Genomic DNA, 16,756 nt, shown 5'->3' on the forward strand with positions numbered 1-16,756 from the left:
TAAGTAAAAAATTTTAGCAGTGTGGCAGAGCACTTCTTCAAGGAGATTAAGCCTCATTTTCACTTAAGAAGTTTTGGGTCTGTAGACCAGATCAAGTCTAGGAACTGACTGAGAGGATGTACATCTGTTTTGTGTTTCTAGAGAGACTTTACTCACTTAGCTAAGAACTCTTGTTCCTAAATAGATCGAGTAAGAATGTAGTAGGCTGACCATCTTTTAGGGACACCATAAGCAGCTGGTCAATGCCATGGGTCTCTGTGAGTTGCAAGGTTCTGGTTACTGCACTGACTCTGCTGTCCATTATGGTGACCATTTCTCACCTTGTGTTTGGTGATTAGGTGCCACCACTTGGCCCCTGCCACCCTGGAATCCAGTCGTCCTCACTGCATTTTAGGGTTGCAGCTTAGTAGCAGCCGTTACCATGGTCATTCCTGATCTACAGAAAAGGGCAACCAGAGAGCACATCACGTTTACTCCTTGTGGTGGTGGTGAAAGGTGTGTCCTCTGGACTTCACGGGGCAGGTGAGCAGGTCTTACATATAAATCCACTCTGACGTTCCAGTCTTTCTACGCCCTCAGAGACCTGCTTTTACAGTATATTAAGACAAGTTCTGACATTTCAATTTCATTTAGGGTAGACCACTTTTTGGTGCGTGTTTCAGCCAACGAACCTAACAAATTGTTCAAACTTGTTCTAGCTCCTCAAACTTTAACATGAACTCTAAAATCTCTGCTTAGTGGGGGCTATGATAATATATTTGGTTTTGTTCAACTTTATGTTCCTTCTGATATGCGATAGGCAGGCAGCTAGTTAGGCCTGCTGAATTGGAAATCCTACTTGTCAATTAAAATGCCCCTTTCCCAGGATGCATCTGTTTCATCCGGGACCTAAGGGAACACCATGAAAATATGAGAATTAAGCTCCACATGGAACTTGTGGAGGTGCCATAAACTCCCAGGTGGCTGCATGACTTGGGGGCCTCACCCCCAGCCTCATAAAAGAGATCAAGAGTGGGGAGGAGCCCTCGCTCTCTCTCTCTTTCTCGCTCTCTCTCGTCCACTGCAGACAACAGCTGGAGGGGCTGCAACATGCTCTCTCTGCTTCCCCTCTCCCACCCCTGCTACCTGGGCTGCCGAGTTGCTACAAAGCTTTCTAAGGCAGGGATGCACAGGACCTGGCACTCCGGGAGCTGTCACCCTTTGTGGAGAGAGGAGGCGTGGGGTTCACGCCATCAGCCACCCAAGATGCTGGGTCCCCAGTGGGAAAGGCAGAGTTGCCAAGGAGATAAGTGGAGGCTGAGGGAGATAAGAGGAAAGAGCACTCCCCAGAACCCTGGACCAGTTTTCCAACAAAGCCCTTGGGAACCCACACTGGGCCCTGGAACGGGAGCTGTGCAGACAGCCAAGGAGCAGGAGTGCAGCCTGCAAGTCCTCCCAACAGCCTTCGCCACAACAACTTGCTATTTACTTTGGATGTGGGCCGTACCCACAACTCGCACACAAGATTTATCACCAGACTGCAATGCTAACCAACTTCCCAAGCACAAGCTCTGGTCCCCGCGGCTTCGGGGAAAGGACACGAGGGGAGGAACAGAGGCTGGGTCTGCAGAGATTCTTTTGTTCTTTCTGCAGGAGGTAGGTCAAGAAGTTCTAGAGAAGTAAACTCATCTTATGATTCCATTTTTTGACAACTTTTTTGAAGTTCTGTATTTAGAGAAATAAGTGTTCTAGAAATATTTTCAGCAGCTTGGGTATCTCATCACTACTACAGGGTCATGTCCTGAGTCTCTAAACCCTGTTAACCATCCTTGCTTCTTCTTCACCTTTATTTCAATCAGGAAACCAAGCCTTGAAATTTCTTGTAAGGGGATTTGTGCAAAGTGGAAGCCAGACATCAGTTCTAGAGCCATGAAGTCAGAGGCCAGTCAGGTATGTAAAGAGTGCCAAGGTAAGAAACAGATTCCTGGGAACTGGGGAGGAGGTGACAAGACTTTAGAGAAGAACTCCTGAGGTGTTACAGACTCACAAGAGAATACGGAGAATTATCACCCAGCCACCTGGGCCAACAGGTTGCCACATGCTAATTAGAGACAACCTAGGATTGGACAGGCCTCCTTTTGGCCTTGGTACATAAAATCCTGAGTCAAGGCAGAATTCTCAAAATGACTGGGTTGGAATTTCCTTCATTAGTCCACAAAAATTGGGACTCACTGGAGTCTTCACAGGTAGACAAACCAATCCTCCTACACTCCACTAAAGAGATTAACCCTGCATTGAGAGCCCAAGTGACCCTTCCCTGGCCTTCCCTGTGTGTCCCTAACAGTGCAGGGCCTGGAAGGGTTGGGGACAAGGAATGTGTGCTAAGGTAAAGAAAAGTGTGCGCTCTCCTCTTTCTCCCAATCACAGACCAGACAGGGCACCTGGCATTAGATGGCACTGCAGCTATTGAAAGAAAGAAAAAAAATCACCAAAGGATACACCTGAAATTGATGCTGTGTGTCTGGATTCTTTCAGCCTCCTGCCTCTAGCACCTGGCAGGGTACCTGGCACATAGCTATGCCCAATTAAAATACATTATGTCACCTTCACCTTGGGGAATGACTTCCACAGAGCTAATCAGAAGCAATGCCAAGAATAGAACCAAGGCCTTATGAGTTTGAATCTGGTGCAACAAAAAAAGAGAACTTTCATAAACTCAATTTCTCAACATTGATCTGAAAGAGATTTGACGTGCATGGTTTTGTTCTTTGCTTGATTGACAATGATCCCATTTTGCACTCTTTCCTGGATCTCCTTTCTTTCATTTCCTGCTTTAAAATCATTCACAGTAGTTTGTGTAGCTCTCTCCGGGAAACTTCCTGTAGGAGGGACATTAGACATTTTCATTTCTAAACCATTTACAGCCAGTAGAGCCTCAGTGAGTACAAGCACATGAAGACCTAGAAACAGGGTGGCGTGACTCCTGCCTTCAGAGCTCACCTCTGCCTGACCGCAGGGACAGATGTGTGTGCTGGAGCCATGCTGGATAGGGCTAAATAGGGCTTCCAACAAAGTGCGAGAACAAGAGATCGCAGCTGCTTCTTTAAAAAAAAAAACTCACTTTTTTTTTTTTAATGGGGTGAGAGGAGGCTGTAGGGAGAGGAGATCTATCTATCTACGGGTATACACACACACACACACACACACACACACACGCACACACACATATATATATATATATATAGAGAGAGAGAGAGAGAGAGAGACTGAGAAAGTGTTCCCATCTGCTAGCTGATGCCCTAAATGCCGACAAAAAGCCGGGAGCTGGGAACCCAATCCAGGTCTCCCATGTAGATGGCAGGAACCCAATACCCAATTACTTGACCCACCAGCACCAGGGTGTGCCTTAGCAGGCAGCTGGTGTCGGGGCCAAAGCTGGGAAGTGAAGTCAAGGTCTCTGACAGAGGATGCAGATGTCTTAGCTGCAAAAGTGAATGGCCACACCCTGCATCTGCTTCTGACAGAGATTTTGATGAGCGCATCACAACAATGGTGGCCTATTTTTTAGGAATTTCCTGGGTGGAGATGAGAAGAGCATTTTGGTTTGAAGGAATAGCAGAGCCGTCTGAAGCCTGGATGAGTGGCCCTGAGGGGACACCAAGGAGAGCAAAGAGGCTGAGAAGCTGAGCTGCTCCATATTACGGAGGCTCTCCAACGCCCCAAGGCGCTGCACTCTCTTCCTTCCTTGCTGTGTGCCATCAAGGGTTTGCAAGGAGGGGCAATGGGATCTGAACTGCGGAGAAGGAAGCAGTGAGCAGGTGTAGCGGTGACCTAGGTGAGGCCCAGGCATTCATCACGTACCTCCCAACAGCCGTCTGAAGCTGAGGCACCGCAGAGCAGGCCTGAGGGTGTGCACCACCAGGGGGGCAGGCAATGCAGAGTTGCAGGCACACAAAATAGGGCGCAGGGCCCTGAGGCAGGAACGCATCAAGGAAATGTGCCACTGGAGATGGTAGTTGAGCTGAGACTTTATTTGCCAGGCCAGGAAGTTGGGAAGGAGGAGAAGGGAGAGACAAGAGGCATCAGCAAGGAAAAAGTGCTGGCGCAGAGAGCACAGCTCATTGGCAGGACCTGCTGTGCTCTGCTTGCGTTTATCAAATTATCTTACTTACTTGAGCAATGCTTATTTATTGAAGAGAATGTGCCCATTATATAAAAACAAACAAACAAAGAATGAATCTATAATCCTACCACCTGGGATGATCATTTAAAAAGTTAGGTGGATATCCTTCCATTTTTATGTTTATATACATGTCTTAATCAGAATAAATGTGTGTATATATAAAGTTCATGGGAAAACAGAATTTAAAGATAAGTTTGGGACCAAATGTTTGGCATTAAAATGCCCATGTCCTACTTGGGAATGCCAGGGTTTGATTCTCAGCTCTATCTCCAGTTTTTTGCTAATACAGACCCTGGGAGGCAGCAGTGATGACTCAAGTGAATTGGTTCCTGCTGGCCACGTGGGAGACCTGAAATGACTTCCTGATCCCTGGCTCTAGCCCTGGCCCAGCCCCTACTGTTGTAGGCATTGAGGGAGTGAATCAGTGGATGGGAGCTCTCTGTGTCTATTTCTGTTTCCCTTTCTCTGTCTCTCAAATAAATTTTAAAATATTAAATGAATATGAATTTATTTTAATGCAAAAGTAATAAATGCATTTTTTAAATTATACATTTCCATGAACTTTTTGAAGACTTCTTACATAACTATGTGCATGTGTATAGACTCAGATATATCTATACATTTATGATAAGTGGAAGATCATAAGTATATGTGCTAATGTGTCTCTATCTCTATTGGATCTCCTTCTCCAACAGCTTTAGGAATTAAATAGGGTTACATTTCTTTTAGTTTTTAAAAATTTATTTATTTGAAACGCAGAGCAACAGATAGGGGAGAGACTGAGAGAGAGAGAAGTCTTCCATCCACTGGTTCACTCCCCAAAAGCCTGCAATAGCCAGGTCTGGGCCAGGCCCAAGCCAGGAGCTAGGAATTCTGGGTTTCCCACATGGGTGTCAGGGGCCCCTATACCTGGGCCATCTTCTGCAGCCTTCCCAGGGACATTAACAGGAAGCTGGATAGGAAGTGGCACCCCAATATGGGGCTCTGCTATCACAAGCAGTAGCTTGATCTCCTTTGCCACAATGTTGGCCCCTGTATTTCTTTGATGTCCAAGCAATATTGACTTAGAACACCCACTAGCCAAGCCTGGAAGGAAGTCTAACCCTCCCCGGCGTTATTTCTAGGAATATACAAGTAATCCCTGCATATTCCTCAACCTGCCCTGTGCCCCCCCCCCCCCCCCCCCCCCCCCCCGCCTGCTGCCCACTGATGATGTGTCTGTTTTAAATAACAAAGGGAGACACAGATGGATGGATGGTTAATTCCAGCTAGAATGGAAACACTTCCTGGACCAGGAACTTTGTCTCCCTTGTCCACCGCTGTACTTTCAATGCTTCCAAACTACCACCATGTAGATATTCAATGCAAATACTGAATGTACGGATGAATTCAAACGTCCCCGTTTATTGAACATTGTTTCTGTGCTGAGGGTTAGGAGTGCACGTGTAAGCAAAATGAAAGGTTCTTGTATGTTGGATATATTTTAGATAGCATCTTTTACAAACAAACCAGGGCCCACTGGAAGCAGTGAGATTCCCAGAACATAAAGTATTCAGGAAGGCACAAAAGTGGATTCCTGCATTGGGTGGGATGTTGGACTAAGTGGCCACTAATGACCCTCCTAAATGTAATATTTAAAGAATTTTAGCAAATCTTTTCTTACTTATTAGTCATAACAATCAAACAGATCACAGAAGGACTCCAAAGGAGATAAAATTGCAAATAAAAAAACCAATATTCTGATGAAATCCAAATATTTGTTGATAATAAGATTTCTGGAGAAGCCTGCAGGGTGTTGCTTTAGATAAGAAACAGATAACTTTTAAATAACAGAATTTTGAGAAATCATAAATCTTAGAATGTATTCAAACATTTGACCTTTAATTTAATCCATTTACCATATTCAAAACTCATGTTCACAAACAAAATAGCCAAGAACTAAATATGACAATTAGAACAAGCTCTTGGTAAATTTTTTTTTCTTAAAGGCTTATTTATTTGTTTGAAAGGCAGAGTTACAAACAGAGAGGAAGACACAGAGATCTTCTTTCCTCTGGTTCACTTTCCAAATGGCTGCAACAAGCCAGGGTTGGGCCAGGTTGAGGTCAGGAGCCTGGAACACCATCCGGGTCTCCCATGTGGGTGACGGGACCCAAGCCCTCAGGCCATCTACTGCTGCTTTCTCAGGAGACTTATCAGAGAGCTGGATTGGAAGTAGAGAAGCTAGGACTAGAACTGATGCTCATATGGGATGCCAGAGTGACAGGCAGTGGCTTAGCCCACTGTGCCACAGAACTGACCCCTTGATAAGTCTTTTTAAAGAAAAATCAAAGGTCTTGACTTTGGTCACTATCCAGAAAATCAGGGTTCATCACTTTTTTTAAAAAAATTTTAAGTTATATAAACTTCGTGCATTTCCTAAACACAATTTAGGAGCATAGTGAATCTTTCTACCCTACCTTCCCTCCCACCTACACTCCCATCCTTCTTCCTCCTCCCTCTCCTATTCCCAGTTTTATTTTTTACTAAGATCTACTTTCTTTTTTCTTTTTTTTTTATTTATTTAATTTTTTTGACACGCAGAGAGGACAGTGAGAGAGACAGAGAGAAAAGTCTTCCTTTACTGTTGGTTCACCCTCCAGTGGCCGCCGTGGCCAGCGCACCGCACTGATCCGAAGGCAGGAGCCAGGTGCTTCTCCTGGTCTCCCATGCGGATGCAGGGCCCAAGCACTTGGGCCATCCTCCACTGCACTCCCTGGCCACAGCAGAGAGCTGGCCTGGAAGAGGGGCAACTGGGACAGAATCCGGCGCCCCGACCGGGACTAGAACCCGGTGTGCCAGCAGGCGGAGGATTAGCCTATGGAGCAGTGGCGCCAGCCAAGATCTACTTTCAATTAACTTTATACACACAAGATTAGCTCTACACTAAGTAAAGAGTTCAATAAATACTAAGAAAAAAAAAAAAACAAACCTGTTCCTCAACAGTAGAGACAAGGGCTATTCAGTTATTGCATCTCAAAGTGTCAGTTTCACTTCTATAGATTACCTTTTAAGTACTTCATTAGTTACCACAGATCAGGGAGAACATATGGTATTTGTATTTTGGGGACTGGCTTATTTCACAAAGTATAATGGTTTCCAGTTGCATCCCTTTTGTTGCAGAAGACAGAATTTCAGCTTTTTCGTTTACTGCTGTGTAGTATTCCATGGTGCGCACATTCCATAATTTCTTTATCCAGTCTTCAATTGACAGATATCTGGGTTGATTCCATATCTTAGCTATTGTGAATTCAGTTGCAATAAACATGGGTGTACAAATAACTATCATTTGCTGATTTCATTTCCTTTGGGTAAATTCCCAGGAGTGGGATGACTGGGTCATATGGTAGGTCTATATTCAGATTTCTGCAGTATCTCCATACTGTCTTCCATAGTGGTCTTACCAGTTTACATTCCCACCACAGTGGATTATGGTACTTTTCCCCCTAAATCCTCACCAGCATTTGTTTTTAGATTTCTGTATGAAAACCATTCTAACTGGAATGAGGTGAAACCTCATTGTGGCTTTGATTTGCATTTCCCTGATGGCTAGCGATCCTGGGCATTTTTTCATGTGTCTGTTAACCGTTTGGATTTCTTCTTGAAAAATGCCTGTTCAACTTCTTTGCCCATTTCGTTACTGGGTTGTTTGTTTTGTTGAGTTTCTTGAGCTCTTTGTATATTCTGGATATTAATACTTTATTAGTTGCATAGTTTGCAAATATACTCTCCCATTCTGCCGAGTGTTTCTTTTGCAGTGCAGAAGCTTCTCAATTTGATATAAGAGTTCAGCACTTTAAGAAAAAATTTTCATATATTGGTCTTAATTGACTTGGGATTCAAATTCATCCATCTATGCCTTCATAGATAGTAGGTGTGGGTGTCTGACCTTGCAGTTAAGCTGCTAGTTAGGATGCTCTCATGCCATGTTGGGGTACCTGGATTTGAGGACCAGCTTTGGCCCTGAATACAGCTTCCCACTAATGTGAACTTCGAGAAGCAACAGTGAGAGCTCAAGTAATTGAGTTCCTGCCACCCAAGTGGGAGTCTTAGATTGAGTTCTTGTCTCCCAATTTATAACTGAGCCAAGCCCTAGCCATTGTGGGCATTTGGGGAGTGAGCAAGAGTATGGGGTTCTCTGACTCTCTTAAATAAATAAATAAAAATTGTAAAAGAGAAATACATAATGGAGAGAGAAAAGAAGGACCTTGTGAGCATCTACTAAATCTAGATGCCTACTAAACCTCCACTAAATATAAATTTTGCAAAATCAATAGGTACAAAAGGAAAATGAGATAATTTATCACATATTTAAAAAGGTTTTAAAACGTTCATTTGTTACAAAGTGATAATCATTCATTAAATACAACTTTAAAGAATGAAAACAGTAAAAAGTTCACCCTTAATCATGACACTTAAAATAACTACCATTCTTATTTTATGATTTCCTTTTAGTATTTCCAGACTCATGATTTTTATACAACTGTAATATTGCAGGAGCTATTTTGAACTTTAAAATGTGAATCAAGGGATAGACTGGTGGGGATACCCTAGTTTTGGGGAACTGAAACCTGATTCTCTAGAGATGTGATACGTGTGCCTTGGCTTTCCTTTGTGCACATTACATATAGCTTTTGAATTGGAAAAGCCCATGATGTATACGTTGTGTTAAAAAAAAACCCACCTAAGTGAATTTACAAAAAATTAATCTGGCAATATTATGGCCAGATAACAAAATTAGATCACAGATTAGAGCTGCTCGCCACATGGTCAGAACTTACAGCCGGGTCATTTTCCTTAACAGCACACCTAGGCTCGACAATAACTCAGGAATGATTTAGCCAGTTTGCTGAATGACTAACTCGCGTGTTAGACTCTAATCTCTGTCTAGTTTACAGTAATGTCTTTGATGCCCAGCTTATCACCTGATGGAGACTTGGTTTTTAGTGAATATAATTTGAATAAGAGGGTGAATGACTCACTTCCTCCACTTACTCATTCCCCCATCATCGAGTCTCTTCTGGAATACGTGCCATGTGCAGGGCACTGGGTCTGGTACATCAGGCACAGGGAAAGCAGTTATGGAGGACCCTGGCCTGGTGGGGAAGGACCATGGGCCACCATCCGCGTCCTCAAACTCCTCGTCTGCAGATCTCCTGCCCGAAGGTCTGCTGTAAGAAGCTTGCTTTTATCAGGGCCTCGTTCCTCCAAGTCACAAATGTACTGGAGGGTGGGCTCATCTGTCACTCACAACTGAGAGGAAACCAGTTTCTCAGGTTTTGGAGCAGAATGGGAGGCAGTGGCTATACAAGGGGCACCCTCGGGTAATCATCTTCTGCCTTCTCTGTAGCAGGAGGCTCTGGGTTGTGGGAGGCATAACAGAAACACGCCCCACTGGCTGAGCGGGGCACCACTGTGCTGTGTGACCACAGGCAGCTCAGCCACCTCTCTGAGCCTCAGGCGCCTCCTTTCCTGCCCGGAAGGTGATGCGGCTCTAACGTGGCTGCAGGTGTGCCAGGGTCCTGAGAACCACACAGCCTCTGGCTCTCCCCCAGTGCCAGCTGTGCCCACAGCCGCTACCCTGCAGATGGCCTCTCCTATGTGGTTCCTCTCTGGAGGGAGCCCTTTGGGCTGCTCATGCCAATGCCACTGGCTGGACTCCTTTCCCCTCCTCTGTGCGGCAGAGGCTGCGACTGAGTCCCCTGCAGTCCCCGGCGGGAGGGGGCTGTGATGGAGAGATGTCAGCCCAGGAGGGACACAGGTGCCTGAACACAGGCCCAGAGCTCCTGAGGACCCACCCTCCTGGCACCCTGCAGCTCACCACCAGGAGCAGCATCCCAACTCCGGCTTACTCTGGCCCCTGGATGCTGAGTTGCCTCCTGGCAGAGGCCCACAGAAGCAACCCCAGCTCAGTCCTGTCCAGCAAGCCTGCCTTCTAGGTCACTCCTTATCCCAGGAGCCTGAGGATAAGAGAATGCTCACCCGAGGTGAGTGCATCAGCTACTGGGACATGCGGGGCTCTCCAGGGTCCATCTCATCCCCTTGGTTCTCACGCCACCTCCTGGTAGGGTGGCCTGGGGTGGAAGAGAAACACTCAGATACCCATGAGACGAATGTCTCTCCCTGGTCACCTCAGGGAAGGTGTGAGAAGGCAGAGGGGCCAAAGAGGGAGGGGTGCCCTCTGCGTGTTTCTGAGGAAAGCCCACGGCTCAGTCATGTGTGCCTTTAGCGTGCTGGCGCCTTTCAGAAAATAGCCAAACAACTATGGTCTGAAAAACGCGCAAGATGATGGCTGAGGAAATGAGTCTGAGCTCGGTGAAATCACTGCTCAATTCTGGACAAGCCATCATTCAGTGCTGATTCCCTCCAGTGTTTTAAAAAGACCAAGTGTTGGGGCCGGCGCCGTGGTGCAATGTGTTGATCCTCCGCCTGCGGCGCAGGCACCCCATATGAGTGCCGGTTCTAGTCCAGATTGCTCCACTTCCCATCCAGCTCTCTCTGCTATGGCCTGGGAGAGCAGTGGAGGATGGCTCAAATGCTTGGGCACCTGCACCCACGTGGGAGACCCGGAAGAAGCGCCTGGCTCCTGGCTTCAGATTGGCACAGTTCCGGCTGTTGCGGCCATTTGGAGAATGAAGACCTTTCTCTTTGTCTCTCCCTCTCACTGTCTGTAACTCTACCTCTCAAATAGAATAAATAAAATCTTGAAAAAAAAAAAAAAAAAGACCAAGTGCAATCATCGCTCTTTGCACTGAGCTGGGCGGCAGGTGGAGTAGGTGTTATCATCTCGGCTTCTGTGGGAGGAAACAGGGCCATAGTACAGCTGCCGGACCTGTGCGTGGGCGAACCCCAGTCCTCTGCTCAGAGCTCACTCTGGGGGACCACGTCCTAGCTCTGCGCCATCCCTGACACACAGGAAGTCCTGAGTAAGTGCCCGCCAACCCGGCCCCTCCCCTCGCAAATGATCTCTTGTGCTTGTCCCTACTTTTCCTCTGGAGGATCAACGACAGCTGATCATTGCACAATGATTGGTCTCGCGTCAGTCTCTCCCCCACACACTCCCTGTCCACCTCCTTCTGTGCCTCACAGGGTGCCTGGCACCCTGAAGACGCTTGCTGAGTGTGAAGTTAGTAAAGGCTGAGCTGGCCTTAGCCCTGCGTTTCTCACGTACACAAGACCCCTGGCTGTGAAATGCTTCTGCCTCAGTCATCCAGTCAACCAAATGGGGACAAATAACACACTCTTTCTCAGGGAGCATTTGCCTCTCTACGTGGGGAAAGGACTCTCCCCATGAAATCTCCTACCTGTTGTGAACTTGGGGGAGCAGCAATTCATATTCTACCTGTACCTGCGAATTCATTGGAAGGAGGAAGTACCTTGGACCACACTCCAATATAATTGTGTATAACTGAAATACAATTGTAATTTGCTTTGCACTCATTTGCTAGAGTCTCTGGTTGAGCTCTTTCTTTGCCACACACGGAGCTGGGCACTTGGGGCACACCTGGGAACTGCTTGGGCAAGAACCCTGGGTGCGTGTGCCGCGGAGGCAGGCCAGGTACTCAGGAGACGCCATCTGTCTCTGGGCAATCAGGGAGGACAAGTATAAATCAGTAGGCCAGAGTGGGTGCTGGAGGTGGACCAGACAGCATGGGGAAAGCCACCAAGGTGTGAGAACTGGACCCAGCTCTGGGTGTTTTCTTAGGTGTTGTGTGTGTGTGTGGAAGCGGAGGCTCCATGGTGGCACAATGGCCTGTGCTGCTAGTCGTGGCAGCCATGTTCGGTGGCATTTGTCCCAGGTGAGAACGCCTTGGAGGGTTGGCACGAGAATTCGCCCAGTGCATTTCTGAGAAGCCACAGCCCAAGGCCAGCTGCCCCAGCGTGGTGGGGGCAGGGCATCCTGCGTCTGCTACTTCCTGCCACAGGGACCCCAACAGAGCACTGTGATTTCTGATTCACTGCATTTCGAAAGGGGGGAAAGACCTCTTGCCATGACCTGGCTGACAGGGGTGGGGGCAGACAAGGGCTGCCCAGGGGCCTGGGAGAGGCGAGTGGGCTGAACTTTGTGCCCCCCCCACCAAATCTCAGAGCAGCAAGGGGCTGAACAAGACAGCCTGCTGGCATCCCCCAGACCTCGGCCTCTGGCACGTGTGTGTGGGCAGCACACTCCCGCCCTGCGGGAGGGGGAGGCCCAGGGCCTTGGCCAGTTCAGGCTGGTTTGTCTTTAGGGTGGGCGGCAGGGCAGTGGGCCTGAGACAGGCACACCGCGGTTCAGCTGATCCTGGGCACCACAGGCTGTCTCGCTCTCCCTCATGGTCTTCTCCTGCTGACACTGATGTTCTATTCAAGGGATGGATGGCTGGGCAGAGTTCAGACAATATGGCTGAGGTTCCCGTGAGGTCCTTTTGCTCAGGCTATTGCAGGCTGGTGTGATGCCTTTGTCACAGTGACCTGGCCGGTTGACCAGATTTCCTTATTCGGGCTCGAGCGGGCTCATCTGCCCGAGTGCCCAGCCCTCACCAGCAGCTCAGAGTCACACCCCAGGGAGCTGAGTTCTCACGCTTGGGTCCTTCCTCTCAGCTGAGCAAGAGGAAAGTCCAAGGATGTCAAAAAACGAATTTAAAAAACAAAAACGGATGGGGATGAGGAGGCACTCATACTTGCTGCCTGACGACCCTTTTGGTCTAGCCTGGCCACCTCAGGATTCAGGCTGCGGTGAAAATCACTCTGTTCTTTCTCTGACACACTTTTCACATCTCCTTGTTCTTCTTTAACCGGAACCCTAGACTGGAAGAGGCCTTCAGATGGATGTAGCCCACACCCCGCCTTGTCCACTGAGCCCAGGAGCCCAGGGAGGTGGACGGCCACGGCCAAGGTCACACCGCTGTTCAGGGCAGGGGATGAGCCCAGGACCAGGCTCTTCTGATGCCTGCTCATTGGCTCAGTCCTCCAGTCCCACACTCCTCCAGCTTCACATCCGGTCATGGGATTTTATTGCATTCCTTCCCCATCCCCTTGTGGCTTGGTCCTTAAGAAAAGTGTTGCCTAACTTTTTATTTGCCCTGGGTCGTGACGTCAGCTTGCGGGAAACGTCTAGAAGGGGGTGTAGCAGCTCTGCCCGGCATCCTTGGTGCCTCTGTCCCTCAGCACCAGTGTTGGTGCTCATTCTTGAGCAGAAACAAGAAGCCAGGCTTGCTTCCAGGGCCAACACAGCGCTTGACACAGAGGCTAGAAACGTCCTGGCGATCATCGCATTATGGACATGGCATTGCCAGTAAGCCGTCCAGTCTGAATCTCTTGGGCTTCCACGGAAAAGGATGCTTTCCAACCAGGGAAGAGGGTAGAGGCTTTGTAATTTATGTGAGTCAAATCCAAGTAGTGCCCTTCAGAGCATCGGCTGCCGTCCCTGGCGTGCCTACCATGCGCCAGTGGTGTTGCCTGTGGCATGCTGCGCAAATGTAGCTCATTTAGTCCTTGGCCCTAAGTGGGAGAATGTGTATTATTCTCAATGTTATGAATGAGAAGAGTGAGGCTCAGGTGCTTGTCCGAAATCTCACAGCCATATGACGGGAGTGAAGTTGGTGAAGTGCGAACCCTGCAGTCCTGGAAGGGAGGTGCCTGGCCTTTGAAGCCAACTCGAAGGCCCTCCAGCCTCCAGCCTAACGGGCGTGTGAAGTTGTGCTGCTGTCCCCTGGGAGATGCTCGCTTTCTGTTCTTCAGGCTCAGACTGCAAAATGGGAGAGGGGACATTGGCTCATTTCTGCCTTCTTCTGGTCTGACTTCCACATCCTACTCCCCTGGGAGAGTGAAAGAAGGAGGGGAGGCCCAGTCAACTCCACTTCTCTCCCTGTTTGGTCCCTGCTGGCAGAGTGGGACTGGACACAGGTGCCACGGGCTGGCGCGTCGTCTCATGTTTCTGGCGCTGGGATTTGGGACATTCAGCAGCCCTTGCTCCGGCGAGGACAAAGGGCTGCTGTTTACAAACATCACCTATCTGGACTCATTTCAGTGGTCTCTGGGAAGTCACTCTCCACGGGAATAAAGTTATGGAGAAGGGATTTTTTTTTTTAATCGTCCACACATGTCTAAATTGAATTTACTATTGCCAAATGCAACAAATATAATTCTTTCCTCCCATGATGTTAAACAGATGTATTCCAGAAACATTTTTATTTATTTATTTATTTATTTGAGAGGTAGAGTTACAGATGGGGTGGGGGGAGAGAGAGAGAAAGAGAGAGAGAGAAAGAGAGGTCTTCCACCTGCTGGTTCGTTCCACAAATGGCCACAATGGCAGAGCTGAGCTGATCCGAAGCGAGGAGTCAAGAGCTTCTTCTGGGTCTCCCACATAGGTGCAGGGGCCCAAGGGCTTGGGCCATTTCTCCTGCTTTCCCAAGCCACAGCAGAGAGCTGGATCAGAAGGGGGCAGCTGGGACACGAACCGTCGCCCATGTGGAGTACTGGCACTACAGGCAGAGACTTAGCCCACTATGCCACAGTGCCAGCCCCTGTCCTTGTCTTCAGAAGAGTGCTTTACTTCTTCCAGTATCAGGTCAGTGGAAAAATATGGCACCCCAGTAGTGAAAGCCAGTTTCAAGCAATATCTACATGACTGTTAGACTTTATTTTATTCCTTTTTTTGATCTAGCATTGATTGTGCACTTTTCAATAGAACTAAAGATACTCCTGCTCTTGTAATCTATTGATGATGCCATTGGGAGGTCCCTGGTTTTTACTGTGGACCTTTCACAAATCTAAAAAAAAAAAAAAACACTAAAAAAAGCTAATATAAATTTTTTAAAAAGATTTATTTATTTATTTTAAGGTCAGAATTACAGAGAAAGAGAGAGAGAGACAGAGAGAAAGAGAGGTCCTCCATCTGCTGATTCACTCCCCCAAGTGGTTGCAATGGGCTGAGGGAGGCTGAAACCAGGAGCCAGGAGCTTCATCCAGGTCTCCCACATGGGTGGCAGGGGCCTAAGTACTTGGGCCATCTTCTACTGCTTTTCCCAGCCTACCAGCAGGGAGCTGGATGGGAAGTGGGGCAGCTGGGACATGAACAGGTGCTTGTATGGAATGCTGGCATTGCAGACAGTAGCTTTATCCACTACACCAATGAAAGTTTTAATCCAGGTAAATAAATCTTTTAAGAAGAAAAAGGAGATGGTATAAAGTAGCATGGAAATTTAATACTCTTAAAAGGGACAAGTAATTCCACACTGCCTTAATCACACACACACACACACACACACACACACACACATATATATATATATATATAACAAGAGGGAGGAAAAACCCGTGAGATCACCTTATAAGAAGCAGTTGAAAATGAACAAATACTGCCTTAAGTGCTCTGGGTGACTAAATAAGAGATAGTTAAGAGCTGGTAAATATGTAAACTCCATTCTAATGTTAGTCTTGCAGCGGGCTACTCAGTTACTTAAAGACGTAATCAAAGAACAGTCAACAGAGTCCAGGTGACCTGACCCAGAAAGACTCCCCCGGAGTGTGCAACTTCTTTCTCAGCCTCTGGAGTGACGGAAACCCACTGCTCTGGTGGGTCCTCTGGCACGGGCGCATCACCATCATCTCCTTCCCCACAGCCCTGTCAATGTTCCTGACTCACTGGGCCTCCCAGGACCATTTTTGCCTCAGAGGAGACCAGGGACTGTGTTTTATCTTTATACTTTGCTTCAAGCTCATTTGAAAGTAAAGAAAGTGGGACGCAAAATGAAGACTAGATGTAGGCATTGTTAAGAGAGAAAACTGACATTCTGAGGGTGTGTGTCTCTGAGTTCTAGGGGAATATGGACACTGGCCTTTGGGGCACACTAGCCACTCTGGGAGAAGCGGTGGGGTGGGCCTTTCTCCGTGATGCTCTCCGATACAGTGGCAGTGCACATCTAAGGAGTGACATTTATTCACTGCAATGACCTCAGAGTCTAGAGTAGTGGCTGGTGCAAATAAATCACCGGTAGATATCTGTGGGGGAATGAATGAGTGTTTGATCAAAAGAGGTAATTCCCTCCTACTGCCAGGATGCATGTGAGGACTTAGGAACGTGCTCCTGAAGCTATGCCTTAAAACATGAAATGCAATAGGAGCTCTCCTATAGAAGCAGTGCATAGTGACTGCGTGTTATTCAAATAGTGCTATTGGCACCATGGCTACTTGTAGGAACTTGTGGCTTGGCTGGAGGCCCTTGTTAAAGACCCAGACACTGTTTTCATGAGGAAATGCATTCTTCGACCCAATAATTGGCTTATAAGTTCTTGTGTGAAATACAAACCAATCATAGTTGAGACCTGCCTGAAACTTTGGTTCAACTTGACGATTTTGCAATTAGTCCACAAATAAGGCAATGCCAGGAAGCACGAATGGCCTTTGTTCTGGTGGCTGGTTTCTAGCAGGAGGAATGATGTAGCATTGGGTGTGTAGAATTGGAATCTGTAGACCAACACCAGGCCTGCTATGATTCTTCCTTAAGTGGCCCAGGAAGACTACAGATTTTGAATGGACCAGGGAGGGATCCTTTCAGGTATGTTAATGTCA

The sequence above is a fragment of the Oryctolagus cuniculus genome, chromosome 7 (assembly GCF_964237555.1).
Source record: "Oryctolagus cuniculus chromosome 7, mOryCun1.1, whole genome shotgun sequence".
NCBI lineage: Eukaryota > Metazoa > Chordata > Mammalia > Lagomorpha > Leporidae > Oryctolagus > Oryctolagus cuniculus.